The sequence below is a fragment of the Schistocerca piceifrons genome, chromosome 5 (assembly GCF_021461385.2).
Source record: "Schistocerca piceifrons isolate TAMUIC-IGC-003096 chromosome 5, iqSchPice1.1, whole genome shotgun sequence".
NCBI classification, from domain to species: Eukaryota; Metazoa; Arthropoda; class Insecta; order Orthoptera; family Acrididae; genus Schistocerca; species Schistocerca piceifrons.
In genome coordinates, this window is record NC_060142.1 from 86,195,015 (window position 1) to 86,211,136 (window position 16,122).

The 16,122-nt window shown below is 44.6% G+C and overlaps 1 protein-coding gene across 4 annotated transcripts in view; it reads right to left on the reverse strand.

Moving 5' to 3' along the window:
• Positions 1-328: 328 nt before the first annotated feature.
• LOC124797830 (hemicentin-1-like) overlaps positions 329-16,122 on the reverse strand; it is a 1,195,221-nt gene continuing 1,179,427 nt past the window's right edge. For all 4 annotated transcript variants that reach the window (XM_047260869.1, XM_047260870.1, XM_047260871.1 and 1 more), the window contains one exon: positions 329-459. The gene's annotated coding sequence lies outside the window, so the exon portion shown is untranslated. The remainder of the gene's footprint in view (positions 460-16,122) is intronic.

Here is a 16,122-nt window from a genome sequence, read left to right on the forward strand (position 1 = left end):
ACGTGGTAACTAAGTCAGCCGCTTGATGCAGATAGGTATCGACAGGTGATTCCCGGGTCCGTTGCAGCAACAGCCCAAGTTTTCCCCGATGCAGCTCGCATGTATAGCTCTATTAAAATCTGTCCGAAAACATAACAAAAAAGAAATGAACAATTCAAGACTTAACAATATAACCATATCTGGGTCCATTTCCTTCCTTCGCTCCCTACAACTTTTTGTAAACATCTGTGACAATAGAAACGTTATATATCTTTTTTTTTTTCTTTTCTCTCTCTCTCTCTCGCACGCACACGAATATTGTCGATCCACAGGTAGAGAGTGACTGCAGGCCTCCCGGGGGGAGGTGAGGCGCCGTCGATGTCGTCGTCGTCGCCGCCGCCGCTGCCGCAGCCGCCGCGCTGGCATCGCCTGAAGACCGCAGCAGCCGGCGGTTCCCCGTCCGCCCGGACCGCTCTCAACCTGCAACCCCAAGTAGAGCGCTGCTCAATGAGGAAGCGAGCACACCTCTCCTCCGTAATTAATCGCGGCGATTAATTCAACTAGCGGCATCAGCCTGCCGCCGGCGTGGGCAGGCCAGCCGGTGTAATTGGAGAGCTGAGGGCCAAATTATTGGCGGGTCACCAGTCTGCCTGCAAGCGAGCAGCCCGGTGATGCACCGCTGGACGCATAATGCTGGACCGCAGGCACTGCGGACAGGTACATGAGGATGTAACTGATGCAGCTAACCCTACAGGCGAATGGAAAATTCTCACACTCCCAGCACACCCTACGATTGCTTGGATTCACCAAGGTGGAAAACTTTCGTCAGTTTCCTCACGGTAGGTTTTACTCGCTTCGAACTTGTAAAACAAAACAAGAAAAGAAAAGCCGAGAAGTAGAGCCACAACACTGCGAACTTTTTATACGAATACGTGGTGTCGGACATGTCAGAAAGAACAGGCACCATACATTCATATAATTGATTCGCTTCGATGGGCAATGAATCAACAACCCTCAGTGCGGATCCACATTTACGAGTTCGACTTCCCACGTGAATCTAAAAATTTGCCAGCATGAGGACATGGAAGGGGGCTGCGGACAGGTGACGCTAGGTGAGAATGTGAATCGGCCGTGGAACGTAAGGTGATTTTGTGTGATGTTAACCATCTCCAGCGAAACAGCTATTCGTGTCGCTATTGGACACGTCCGTGTAACACATGACTTCATTATGGAACACATTACTGGGGTGACCCAGAAAGTAATGTACCGCATTTTTTTTCTCAGCCGGAAACAATGCTACGAATGCTAAACGTTGTGTGTGTATTATTTCAAGTCTCCTGAGCAAGCATACCAAGTTTCCGTCACTTCCGACAGATAGCGTAGCTGCAGGACAGTTTCAAAACGGCGTCTGTAAGTGATGTACGTTACAAGTAACGTGCCGTCATTGAATTTCTCAGTGCAGAGAATAAAACTGTGGGGAATATTCACAAACATTTGTGCAAAGTGTATGGAGCATCTGCTGCCGACAGAAGTACAATTAGTCGCTGGGCATAGAGAGTGAGATCATCAGAAGGATTTTCGGCGGAGCTCCACGATTTGCAGCAGTCGGGGAGACTTCTGACTTCCACGAATGGCATCCTTTAATGGCCCAAACAAGTGGAAGACGTTTTTACCCGACAGGTTAGGCGAGAGCTGCTTCCTGGACTCGGGTAGACGAGCCGGCCCCGGATCGAATCCGCCCGGCGGATTAACGACGAGGGCCGCTGTGCCGGCCAGCCTGGATGAGGTTTTTGGGTGGTTCTTCACATCCCCTAGGTGAATACTGGGCTGGTCCCCACGTCCCGCCTCAGTTACACGACTCGCAGACATCTGAACATTTTCGCACTATTACATGGATTATACTGCTCGCCGACAGTTGGGGTACGGGGTAGCGGCAGGAAGTCCATCCGGCCACCCCTTAAACTAACATTGCCACATCCGATTAACCATGCCGACCCCGCGTCTCCGCGGGAAAAAAGGCAGAAGCAAAAGAAAGAAAGAAAGAAAGAAAAGAATTCGTGGAAGACGTTTTGAGGACCATGAGGAGTATTCACACAGTGAAGCAATGGCTCCGACAGTAATACAAGGATTGGTACCGACAGGGCAACCACGCTCTTGTTTCGCGCTGGAGGAAGGCCATAGAACGGAACGCAGATGACGAGGAAATTTACACTAATTTGAAGGTTACTAAGATGTTTAGTATTAGAAGCTTTGGCCCAGAGGCAGAGGTGGAGCCTACGCCTGCGAACACAAGAGACTACTGCACCGCAACATCGCTTTTCTTCGCGTACGTGGCACCTTTTACACTCACCGGCAGTCATCCAACTTGTAAGTCTGTTCCATCTATAGTGTCCCCATATGGATGAACATTTTAAATAACCTAAAATTTTAAACGCATCACAGTGAAGAACATTACGGGTGACATCTGATTGTTATTTTTAATATACGTTACGCTGAAAATGTGATAAACATCGCCTACGTGAGAATAATCGTAAAGAAATTACAGTTATCTAGGCAAAGAATAGAAAATATGCCGTAATGTCTACGAATACCACATTATGTAATAAACACTGAGATCTTCTTCTTGAAATGATAAACAAGATCAAACATTAAAGAACTTCGTCTCTGGATGTAGCCGAAGGTAGACGCTTATTACTTACGTTGTTGTATACAGGTATTTTCTGTGGGAAATAAGAATAATATGTGTATTACGTATTGCTTTTGTGGTTATTTACGAAATAATGGCATCCTCCATGTCAAATAATAAAGTAATCTCAGATTTTACTTAAAGTGCCAGCTTCGAGAAATAACATCGCTGGCGGCCAACAATTCGCCGCCATTACGCAGCAGATTCAGATTTCTCTAAATTGTGAGATCGGTGTGCAGTTACACGTAAATTAAGTCATACAGCCTGATTTTCAGCATACTAGTAAATGACAGTAACATAAATGTAAGTCAGACTTCACTTTCTTAATGAGTAGTGATGGAAATGTTTCCACTAAGATTAACATTATTTGAGGCCCTAAAGCATTAAAAATAAGATGGCAAAAATTTACATTCAAACTGCTTCAGATTTCAATGCCTGGCCAACAAAAAGCGTCAGCGAACGAACCGTTCCAAGAAACGTCGTCGACATTGCCATCCGGAGCCGAAGGTCCAATCGTTTACTCTTCATGAGTGCACGTCACAAAGCTTTACTCCTCGCCTGGGCCCATCAATACCGCCATAGGATTGTTCATGACTGGAAACATGTTGCCTGGTCGGACGAGTCTCGTTTCAAATTGCATCGAGCTGATGGATGTGTACCAGTATGGAGACAACATCATGAATCCATGGAGGCTGCATGTCAGCAGGCGACTGTTCAAACTGTGGAGACTCTGTAATGGTGTTTGGAATGTGCAGTTGGAGTGATAAGGGATCTCTGATACGTATAGATACGACTCTGATACGAGACACGTACGTAAGCATTCTGTCTGATCACTTTCATCCATTCATACCCATCGTGCAGTAGGCGTCTGTGGCCGAGCGGTTCTAGGCGCTCCAGTCCGGGAACTGCGCTGCTGCTACGGTTGCAGGTTCGAATCCTGCCTCGGGCATGGATATGTTTGATGACCTTAGGTTAGTTAGGTTTATGTAGTTCTAAGTCTAGGGGACTGATGACGTCAGATTTTAAGTTCAAAAGGTTCAAATGGCTCTGAGCGCTATGGGACTTAACTTCTGAGGTCATCAGTCCCCTAGAACGTAGAACTACTTAAACTTAACTAACCTAAGGACATCACACACATCCATGCCCGAGTCAGGATTCTCACCTGCAACCGTAGCGGTGGCGCGGTTCCAGACTGTAGCGCCTAGAACCATTCGGCCCAAAGGATGTTAAGTCCCATAGTGTTCAGAGCCATTTGAACCAATTGTGCATTCAAAGAGACTTGAACAATTCGAGCAGGACAGTGCAACACCCCACACGTCCATAACTGCTACAGAGTGGCTCCAGGAACGCTCTCTGAGTTTAAACACTTTCACTGCCACCAAACTACCTCGACATGAACACTATTGAGCATATCTGGGATGCCTTGCAACGTGCTGTTCAGAAGGGAACTCCACCCTCCGTACTTACAGATTTATGGACAGCCGTGCAGCATTCATGGCGTCAGTTCCCTTCAGCACAACTTCAGACATTAGTCGAGTCAATGCCACGTCGTGTTGCTGCATTTCTGCATGCTTGATGGGGCCCTGGACGATGTTAGACTGAAGTACCAGATTCAAATGTTCGAATGTGAGTGAATTCCTAAGGGACCAAACTGCTGAGATCATTGGTCCCTAGACTTACACACTACTTAAACTAACTTATGCTAAAGACAACACACACACCCATGCCCGATGGACGACTGGAACCTCCGGCGGGAGGGGCCGCGCAATCTGTGACATGGCGCTTCAAACCGCAAGGCCACTCCGCGCGGCTGTACCAGTTTCTTTGGCTCTTCAGCGTAAAACGAATTGTGAATCACTAAACAGTGAAATGCGTGTTTCGAGATAATTCACGTACTTGGCCCTATTTCTTTCGGTTGAAGACAACGTTCGAAAATCTGCAGTGATCTGCGGCATGGTTCTCGACTATGCGCAGCAACTCACATCTATATCTACATCTACATTTACGGAAGTCACCTTATAGTGTACGGGGACTCCTACTTTGTGCACCACCCTCATTTCCCCTTTTCCATCTCCAGCTGCTAGTTGGGCATGGGAATACCCATTGGAGGTAGGAACCCTTATGAATTCTCACCCCTCTAAATCTACCTGCATGGCCTTTTCGTGAGATACGCGCTGGAGGAAGCAACATACTTTTGGACACTTGTAGGACGGTGCGTTTATGGAATAAGAGACTGCAATCCACCGCATGTTATACAGTTGAACCATATTATATGCTTCACCAGTCGTGCATGATATACTCATCGGTGACTATAAAGGCGGATGGTGTGCTTCAAAATAACTGTGAATCTTAACCAGAAAGAGCGTGGCAGGAATAACTTTCCAGAAAAATATATTCTTAGTTGACTCCTCCAAGGTTGACACACTGGTTTTTCATTGGAGGACGCTGAGACTCAGATTTACGTCTACCATCCAGCTGCAGGTTTTCCACGCTGTGCCTAGATCAGTTAGGGCAAATGCAGTTTTCTTTGAAGGTTACTTTGTAAAAGCCACGGCCAAAATGTTTCCCCAATCTCGACAAATTACAGCGTGTACTCCGTCTCCTATGACCTCATCGTCGACTGGGACACTAAACAGTAGTCACCCTTGTTTGTCGGTTAGCACACTGGACTCGCATTCGGGAGGACGACGGTTCAATCCCGTGTCCGGCCATCCTGATTTGGGTTTTCCGTGATTTCCCTAAATCACTCTAGGCAAATGCCGGGATGGTTCCTTTGAAAGAGCACGGCCGATTTCCTTCCCCGTCCTTCCCTAATCCGATGGGACCGATGACCTCGCTGTTTGATCTCTTCCCCCAAACAATCCAATCCAATCCTTGTTTGTCAATCCATCAAAGGGTGTCTGGGGACTTTGTGATTTTCCGCACCGTTTCCACCTCTCACTGTAACGGTATATTAATCCACCTTTCAAAAGCCTATCGTATGTCCTTAGAAAATGTGACTATTTCTTAGTACTGTCTGTTACCTAACCAATAAGTTGAAAACTGTTTGTGCCTATTCATATATATCAGTCCCTTAGCTGCTTATTTAAACTGACGTGCTGAGCGCTGCGTAGTGAGGCAATGTACTGAATTGACCATTGATGTTCTTCTATACTGTAAAACCTGAGCACGATTTTCAGCCATTACCTAAATTTTCCAGTCAAAGGGTGTGCTGCTTGCTCAGTTGTTTCTCATATAAAATACACCACTATGAACAGGCGCAAAAGGAAGTTTAAACATTTCCCACTCATATGGAGCACACGACTTCTGTTTATACGAAAGCGAGTCAAAAAGTGAGTTCCAAGTTATGGCCATTTGTTAAACCACATCCCTTTACGCAACACGGCTATTGCAACATACGTTTTAAGTTCACTTTTCCACATAGTCTCCATGAGACTGAAAACATTTCTCGGAACGGATAATCAACTTTCCGTTTCCGGATGCGTAGAAATCACACCCAGCAGTACATATCCGCATGGATACAGTTGCTTTCATCTCCTGATCGTTTCGGAATCGTTATCCACCGAGATCCTCTTTCACCTTGCCGAGCACATGATAATCGCATGGCGCTAGGTCTGAACTGTATGGAGGATGTTGCCTTACCTTCCACTTGAATTGCTGCAGCAGTTCTGACATTTGGTGGGCCGAGTACGGTGTTGCGCTACTGTGCAACGAAATCACACCGGCGCTCAATTTCACCCGGCGTTTTTTTTAATTGCCTTACCCAAACGGTTCAATGTTTTACAATAGAAAGCAGAGTTGATTGTCGTGTCTTTCGGCATAAATTCCACGTGCACCAAACCATCCATGACAAACAACACTGTCGCCATCATCTTTCCCGCTGAAGGTTGGACCTTGGACATCTTTTGTTATAATGAGGTGGTGTGCACCCATTCGATCTATGCTCTCTTTGTTTCTGGGGTGAAGTGACGGACCCACGTTTCATGCCCTGTCACGATTCGTCTCAGAAACTCGTTGCCTTCCACAGAATTCCGTTCCAAAAATGCTAGTGTCGGTTGGAATCACTGTCCCTTGTGAACTTCAGTGAGCAGTCGTGGGACTCATCTGGCACACAGTGTACGATGTCCAAGGTGTTTGTTATCAATGGAGAATGTTCAGAGCCGGCCGGTGTGGCTGTGCCGTTCTAGGCGCTTCAGTCTGGAACCGCGTGACCGCTACGGTCGCAGGTTCGAATCCTGTGCCTCGGGCATGGATGTGTGTGATGTCCTTAGGTTAGTTGGGTTTAAGTAGTTCTAAGTTCTGAGGGACTGATGACCACAGATGTTAAGTCCCATAATGCTCAGAGCCATTTGAACCATTTTTTAAATGTTCAGCATATTGGCAGTTTCCTGCAGTGTTATGCGCCGATCCTCTTTAACGAACACATCCACACGGTCAACAGTTGCAAGGGTACTGGACGTAGCGGGCCTTCCCTTCACGATGTTCTTCAGAGAGATTGAGATCCGTGCGTCCTGTGTTAAATTGCTTAGGCCACTTTGCAACGCCTGGGCGAGAGACTGTGTGCTCTCCATATGCAGCAGTGAATTCACGATGAATATCAGTACAAATGAGCCGTGTAGCCCCTAGAAATCTCATCGTCGCACGCACCCCCTATATGGACTGAATGTCCAGTAGACGCATCATCGAGCCCCCGCTCTGCACAAACAACACTACGAGATACCGCATCACCTGTCCTATCGAACATGTCAGCAGCTACTGTCACGTGCTAGACGATAGCCACGGGCACGACACACAGCTTGCTTTCACGGTGAGCTAGTTAAACCGTGGCGCGGCTGGCACCAGTGTTCTCGCACTTAGAATGGCAATTAAAATCGCTCAAAAGAGGAAAGGCCGCTGGACCTGATGGGATACCAATTCAATTTTACACAGAGTACGCGAAGGAACTTGCCCCCCTTCTTGCAGCGGTGTAGCGTAGGTCTCTAGAAGAGCGTAGCGTTCCAGAGGATTGGAAAAGGGCACAGGTCACCCCCGTTTTCAAGAAGGGACGTCGAACACATGTGCAGAACTACAGACCGATAACGTCTATCAATGTTCGAGTATAATGACTTCTCTGGAGACTAGAAATCTACTCTGTAGGAATCAGCATGGGTTTCGAAAAAGACGATCGTGTGAAACCCAGCTCGCGCTATTCGTCCACGAGACTCAGAGGGCCATAGACACGGGTTCACAGGTAGATGCCGTGTTTTTTGACTTCCGAAAGGCGTTCGATACAGTTCCCCACAGTCGTTTAATGAACAAAGTAAGAGTGTATGGACTATCAGACCAACTGTGTGATGGTATTGAAGAGTTCCTAGATAACAGAACGCAGCATGTCATTCTCAATGGAGAGAACTCTTTCGAAGTAAGAGTGATTTCAGGTGTGCCGCAGGGGAGTGTCATAGGACCGTTGCTATTCACAATATACATAAATGACCTTGTGGATGACATCGGAAGTTCACTGAGGCTTTTTGCAGATGATGCTGTGGTGTATCGAGAGGTTGTAACAATGGAAAATTGCAGGAGTATCTGCAGCGAATTGACGCATGGTGCAGGGAATGGCAATTGAATCTCAATGTAGACAAGTGTAATGTGCTGCGAATACATAGAAAGATATATCCCGTATCATTTAGCTACAAAATAGCAGGTCAGCAACTGGAAGCAGTTAGTTCCATAAATTATCTGGGAGTACGCATTAGGAGTGATATAAAATGGAATGATCGTATCAAGTTGATCGTCGGTAAAGCAGATGCCAGACTGAGATTCATTGGAAGAATCTTAAGGAAATGCAATCCGAAAGCAAAGGAAGTAGGTTACAGTACGCTTGTTCGCCCACTGCTTGAATACTGCTCAGCAGTGTGGGATCCGTACCAGATAGGGTTGATAGAATAGATAGAGAAGATCCAACGGAGAGCAGCGCGCTTCGTTACAGGATCATTTAGTAATCGCGAAAGCGTTACTGAGAAGATAGATAAACTCCAGTGGAAGACTCTACAGGACAAACGCTCAGTAGCTCGGTACGGGCTTTTGTTAAAATTTCGAGAACATACCTTCACCGAGGAGTCAAGCAGTATGTTGCTCCCTCCTACGTATACCTCGCGAAGAGACCATGAGGATAAAATCAGAGAGATTAGAGCCCACACAGAAGCATACCGACAATCTTTCTTTCCACGAACAATACGAGAGTGGAATAGAAAGGAGAACCGATAGAGGTACTCAAGATACCCTCCGCCACACACCACCAGGTGGCTTGCGGAGTATGGATGTAGATGTAGATGTAGATCGCTGCCATCGATAGGGTCACCGTCTTTGCCTTCCAAGATTCAGGCCGGTCGTCGGGTGGTTAACGGAGAGAGAACAGAGACAGCGGAGTGAATATTGGCAGGGTCGGAGGTGGCTTTCTGACGTTTACCGTGAGGCCTGTGGTACGACGCCTGTACGCTATGGGCAGGGTCAGCGAGAGATCCCGGCAGTGACTTGATGGGACCTCGGGTCTGGTATCGCGGTGGTGCACTGTGTTTTGGGGTTTTTCTGCTGCGAGGGCATTTATAGGTTCTTGTTACTGGCCATTGAAATTGAGATGTGTGTAAGGCGTGACGGAGGAAATGTGTGGTGCTCGCCGCTGTTGCATGTGAAGACGCTTCGTCTGCCTTGTGTCTGTGCAGGAAATTATGTGAAATAAATAGCTGATACCACGGCGACGTCTTGCTCTCACGTGTTGTTGAATATATTTCGTAATTACTGAATGCTGAAGATATGCCACGTGTAAAGCAAATGAAGCCATTTGCGCCATACTAAGGTACTGTTTTATTCTGCGTAAATCTGTCTCACTTATATGTGCATTTATACGCCCTTATTTAGTTGCAGAAGTTATAGAAGTGTGTAAACAGAGGGCCATGTAGAAAGGGATGTAAAGTTGAGACCCTTCCAATAAGTGAATACACTCGAACTCTGTATTACTAAAGGTGCCTTTCGATACCAGTACCTACCTTGGGTAATAAGTGTTATTCAAAGGTTGTCATGGTACTGTAAGTAATTATTATACACAAAATTGTTTATTCTGATTGTAGTAAATTGGAGATGTAAGGTCGGTTGTGTGCCGCTGTAAATTACTATTTTCTCCTCTGTGTGGCAGCCTAGCATTGTCAGTGGCTTCAATCATTATTCCTGTCATATTTAGAGTTTTGTATTCGCGGGTTTGCTTAAGCTCACACTGTCAATGGCTTCAGTCATTATTCCTGTCATATTTAGAGTTTTGTATTCGCGGGTTTGCTTAAGCTGACACTGTTGAGTTGTAAGACCTATAAACAGCCAAGTCAAACTGAGTATTCTATGAGCTCAAGACGATATTCTATTACGTGGTACCTTAATTTGTTGTAGGTTAGAAGTATTTTACGTGTTATTAATATTCTGCCGTTTGCTTTGTCTAAAGAGGAGCTAGATCTGTGAAGTAGTCGTTTATATTTTATTAGCGTGTTACCCGTTGTGCCTTCTAGTGTTAATTGTTTTTTAAGAAGCTACGAATGATTCTGTGTATGTTGCAGGTAGCTGAAACTGACGTGTTCACGGGGGTCGCGTCCTGAACGAGTTGATAGTGGCCCTTTTCACTACGGCACATCCGGCTATCCTCCTTCAGTACATTTGTCTCGCTTATATCGTTACTACGTTTGTCGAGTGGAATTAGGGCTTAGTGTAATCACCTTATATGTTGAAATTAAGTATCTCTCTTGCCAGGGCGCGAACCTTCGTGGATATAGTCGTATTCTCATCTGTAAAGATTGATAGTGTTTTTCATTTGTTCTCGTCACATGTATGATTATTTATCTTGTTATATTTAATATCAATAAAATGTAAGTGTCAGCGAGGTCCGAATTGAGACGTTGTATTTTCCTCTTGTGGAAACAAATTTAAGTGATTTTATTCCTTTTTTAAGTAGCCTTTAGATGCGTACATTTTGCCTCCATGTTTTGTCTTTTTATGACTTCCACGTTAATTAAAATTACAATAAATGTAAATTTGGCAACCGAGGGTTTCGTGTATCTATTACATGCTAGGTGCATCCTAAGTTAAGTGCAGGAACCGTACCACTAGTGTAACTTACTGTTTGATTCGCCCTCTTAATTGATCATAGATGGACAGAAACGCTTTCATTTACGGGATAAACCTAGAGGAAAAAAGAATAAGATGAAGACTATATGTTGCATTGCCAGCTGTATCTCTAGGCAATGGTAGGCTGGGCAACACTTCCAATATAATTCATAAAATAATGTTTCTTAGTTAAATTATTTATGCGAGAAGTATGCTGGAAAGTGGTCTGGGAAAGACTACGAAATTCGTTCTCAGAAAATGGAATCAGATTTAAAACTTAACCGGTACCAACGACAACAAATGCATCTCAAAATAGAGAAAGTGTATCACTATAACACCATTATTGATGCTGAGTGTCTTTAGTTTAGATGCAAAAAGAGACATTAAAAAATCCAAACAGAAGCAACGGAAAGAGAGCAAATAAATTTTAGGTGCAAATAATACAGATGGAGGACCATAAAAACTGAACGTGAATAAGTAAATCGAAAAAAGTTGAAAGTCGAATGTGTATGAAAACTTAGGGGAGTTACCTGCTAAGGTCATCAGTCCCTAAGCTTACACACTACATAACCTAAATTATCCTAAGGACAAACAGACACACACCCATGCCCGAGGGAGGACTCGAACCTCCGCCGAGACCAGCATCACAAATCTGAAAAGTATGTCAACATTTATTCATGTATGAAAATATGCAGACTAAAATTCTATGGACACGTCAAGAAAGAGTAACTAGATAAAGTCGTAGTAAAAAGCTAAAATTGAAACAATAAAATAGATCGTTTGCAGAAACAGAACACTTGGTGTAGGAATAACGCAACTTTGTTTACCACACAGAAAAAATAATCAGGACAAAAATTCAGTACCGGTCAATTAGCCCGCCAGTAAAGCAGCAGAGGGGTGTAAAATTGGGTCTGAAGAACAGAAAAAGAGCCCGTTCTAAGACAATGGAGTCTGTGTTTGCCTTCTACCACTATTTGTGCCCAGCTAACATAAATTTTTTTACCTCATTATTTTATCGTCAAAGGAGCGTTAAAGTTGAAAACCATCCTTTCTTTCCTTTGGTATGAATGTAGAATGTAGAAAGGATTCATTAGCTGTTAAGGCTTGAGTAATGCGGCACAGGAAATTCTTAATGAGCAGCCCTTACCAACCGTGCGTTTCCTTTGACGCTCCGTCTCGTATTCTTCCCGTTGCAAGCGACTATAGTTGACAGGACGATAAAGACAAACCCTTCACCATTTTTCGTGTTACTTTTCCCGTTACCTTCCTAGCCTTAACAAAACTATTTTCTCAACGAGCTCCCAGACACTGTACCCAGTTCCCCTTTGATTCTGTACTCGTACAGCCGAAACAACCAACTGTAGAGTTCGGGGTGCGGAGTGACAAAAATGAAATTGAAAGAGCAGCCTCACATTGCCGCTTCAGCTCTTTTGCAGGGGAACAGTGGACTGCGCAGGATTCAGGTCGCACAATGGCGAATATGGCAGCCATTTCGCCAGGAAAATTTAGCTCCGCGGGCGCGCGCGAGAAAGTAAATATGTTCTCGAAAAGCGGGTCGCACCTGGCGGCCGCTGGCGTTAAATACTGGCGCCGAGCGGCTCCCACCGGCTACGCTTTGCGCCTCGAATTTAACGCCCCGTGCGGTGCGGGCGACCCGCAGGCGCCGTGTGGCTGGCTGCCCCCTTCCCTGCCCTCTTCCTCCCTCCCCCCCCCCCCCCCCTTGTATTGTGGCCCGACATAATGGGCGAGCAGCAGCATTGTGCTGGGTGACACACTGGCGCCAGCGCGCACATTAAAAGTAGCGCCACAAACGCAACACGTGATTGACATCTCTCACCCTTCAGCGAGTGCCATCCGTCGGTATAAGTACTATTAAAAGACAGAACTACGGCAAAGAGCAAGACTGAAGCGGTGTTCGGTTACGGGATACCCGACCGGCGTGCTAGGAAATGCAGTACCTCAATCGTAAGTATTGTTAGGCCGGTATTACATTATCAAATTTCTTTGTCAAACATTTGATCAAAGATGTGATCAAACACTCCGTCAAATATATTTGACAAAGATCTTTGACGTAGCGCTAGAGGGGATATTACACTGTCATCATATTTTTCGTCAAAGTTCAAGATGGCTGACAACAACAACTTGTTATTAACCGCAGCAGTTGCATGTACCACAATTGCATCGTGTGCACATGCGGAAGAGAAGTGGGGGGAAAAAAGGAACTATACATACGAGGTTGACAGTCTTAAATTCCTGGAATTACAATTTGATAATAAACTCAGTTGGGAGGAGCACACCACAGAACTGCAGAAACTCCTTAACGAAGCTGAATTTGCAATTCGAGTGTTAGCAGACATAGGCGACTTAAAAATGAAAAATCTTGCATACTTTGCCTACTTTCTTTCCATAATGTCATATGGTATAATATTTTGGGGTAACTCTTCAAGTGAAACAAAAGTTTTCAGAGTCCAAAAGCGTGTAATACGTATTATTTGTGGAGTAAATTCACGGACGTCCTGTAGAAGCGTCATCAAAGAACTGGGTATACTAACTACTGCCTCTCAATATATTTACTCCTTAATGAAATTTGTCCTAAATAATATATCTCTTTTTCCAACAAACAACTCAGATAGTACATACAATACCAGGAACAAAAATAATCTGCACAAGGACTTAAAAGCACTTACTTTAGTTCAAAAAGGGGTCCACTACTCAGGAACACTCATCTTCAATAATTTGCCAGCAAACACAAAAAATTTAGTTACAAATAAAGATCAGTTTAAAAGGAGCCTGAAAGACTTACTAGTGGCCAACACCTTCTACTCCATTGACGAAATTTTTAATAGAAACAAATGATGTATATATTCATACCATTAGTATTGTTATTTCAGCTTAAAAGAAATTGACATATTCCACATCCACACGGATCTCCTCAGCACGGATCTATGGAACGAAAAACTAATCTAATATGAGTGAAGCCATGGGTTTTATGACGACACGATAAAAGTATTCAACAAAACTTGTTACGTGAACTTATAGTAGAGGACGTCAAGTCGTACATTAATTACTTAAGAGTGGATGAGCATACATTTCTGTATGTGCTCAGTGAAGTGTATCCTCGTATCACAAAGCACGATATTCACTTAAGAACTGCTACATCTGCAGAAGACAGGCTCACTTTAACACTCCGATTCCTTGCTACAGGAGAGGGTTATGTTAGGTTAGGTTAGGTCAGGTCAGGTCTCCAATCTCCATAATCTATTTTGGTATTCAGGGTGCCTCATGTTGCAAAGCGCCTCATCAGCTTCATGTATCTCTATTAATTTTGTAGTTGTCAGCACACACCAATTGTATTTACCGGCAATGTTTATAAAAACACTGCAGCGATGCTAGCGCTCCATATGGTAACATGTCACATTGCAGCGAACAGAAGACAAGCGAGTTCTTTGATCAAATCTACAGCGAGGCCCTAGATTTGATCAAATATTGGACGACATTTGACAAAGTTCCCTATTACACCATCAAATATCTTTGACAAAGATTTTTGACAAAGATATTTGACAAAGAAATTTGATAGTGTAATACTGGCCTTAGGATCCTGAAGAACAGTGGACTTGATGGAACTACACAAGAACTCATAAAAGAAAGTCTGACAGACACAAAAGCAAGGGTGAGATTCAGAGGAGCACTGTTAGAAGAATTTGAAATCAAGACTGGTGTTAAACAGGGAGATGGATTGTCACCATTGTTGTTCAATATATCACTGGACGAAGTGATCAGGCAGTGTAGAGCAATAAACGAGGAAATGGGAATACCAAAGACCCATGGGGAGGACAATAAGGACAACAGGGGTCTAGTGGACTGCCTAGCCTTTGCAGATGACATAGCAATAGTAAGAGAGACGGAAGAAGAAGCAAAGACACAACTCGACAACTTAAGTAAGGTAGCCATTAAGATGGGACTGAAGGTCGCCTATAACAAGACAGACATGAAATACCACTGCAGACTGGGAAACGCCGGAAGGCACTGTGAAAATAGTGGACAAATTTAAAAAACTGGGAGAATTTATAACAGGAAGGAACAGGAGCAAGGAGGGAATAACAGAGAGGGTAAGGAAGAGGAGGTCAGCCTTCTGCAGGACGAGAGAAATATACAATAAAAAGAATACGTCCACTGAGGCAAAGATAAGCCACTACAAGGCAACGGTGAGGAATGCTGTATTATATGCTGCTGAGACGATGACACTAGGAAGAAATGGGGCAGAACAATCAGAGAAAGGAGAGAGAAAAATACTGAGAAAAATACTAGGTCCGGAAGAGGTGGAGAGAGGTGGATGCGAAGACCTCAGACTCAAAAGGGCAAGGTTTGCTGGACGTGTAGTTAGGATGCGTATGGACAGAATGACAAAGAGAGTGTGGGAAACAACAGGGAGGGTAAGGGGAAAGGCAGGAACCAAGTGGCTTGTTGAACTTCGGAAGGACTGGTTGGAATTGGGGATCAAGGTCGAAGGAAAGGAAAATTGGAGGAACAAATATAACCTACCAATATGCCGGAGATCAATGACAGAGAAGAATACAAGAAAAGATTAGAGTGTCGCCCGTGGAGCCGACAGGAGAAACGGACACTGAAGATATCGGAAGAAGAGCGAGAGATAAGAAGAGAAAGAATGAAGAGGTTCTGGGAGAAGAAGAGGAAAATGCAGTCCACGAAGTGGCTACCCGTGGTCCTACAGAGGCCGTAACGTAAGAAGAAGATGAATCAACACATGCAACAAGAAATGTTAACTTTCCTGAATGCGTTGATGAGGTCCCCCAAGAGCTACTCTCCCGAGGCAAAAACTAACAGAGCAGCACTAACAACCAAAATCCCCCGTTTGGATACAGGGTGAGAATTATTGAACTATCTGAAATAAAATCTTCATAACTTCTGACCGGTATGCCTTGTGACGTTGAAACAGAACTGTTGGCTGTGGGACGTTATGGGAATTTGTGTGCTCAGTATGGTTTGGTTTAGCGTCGAATCCCTCTTTCATTCGGATGGGTTCGTCAATAAGCAATATGGACACATTTGGGGAAATGAGAATCTGCATTTCGCGATCGAGAAGTCTCTTCACTCTCAACAGGTAACTGCGGTGTACAATGTTCAGTCACAGAATAATTGGTGCGATATTCCTTCATGGCATTTTGACAACCGAATGGTACGTGAAGGTTTTGGAAGATGATTTCGTCCTCGTTACTCAAAATTACCCTGATTTCGACAAGGTGTGGTTCATGCAAGACGGAGCTCGACCCCATAGAAGTAGGAGAGTGATGTCCTAGAGGAGCAGTCTGGAG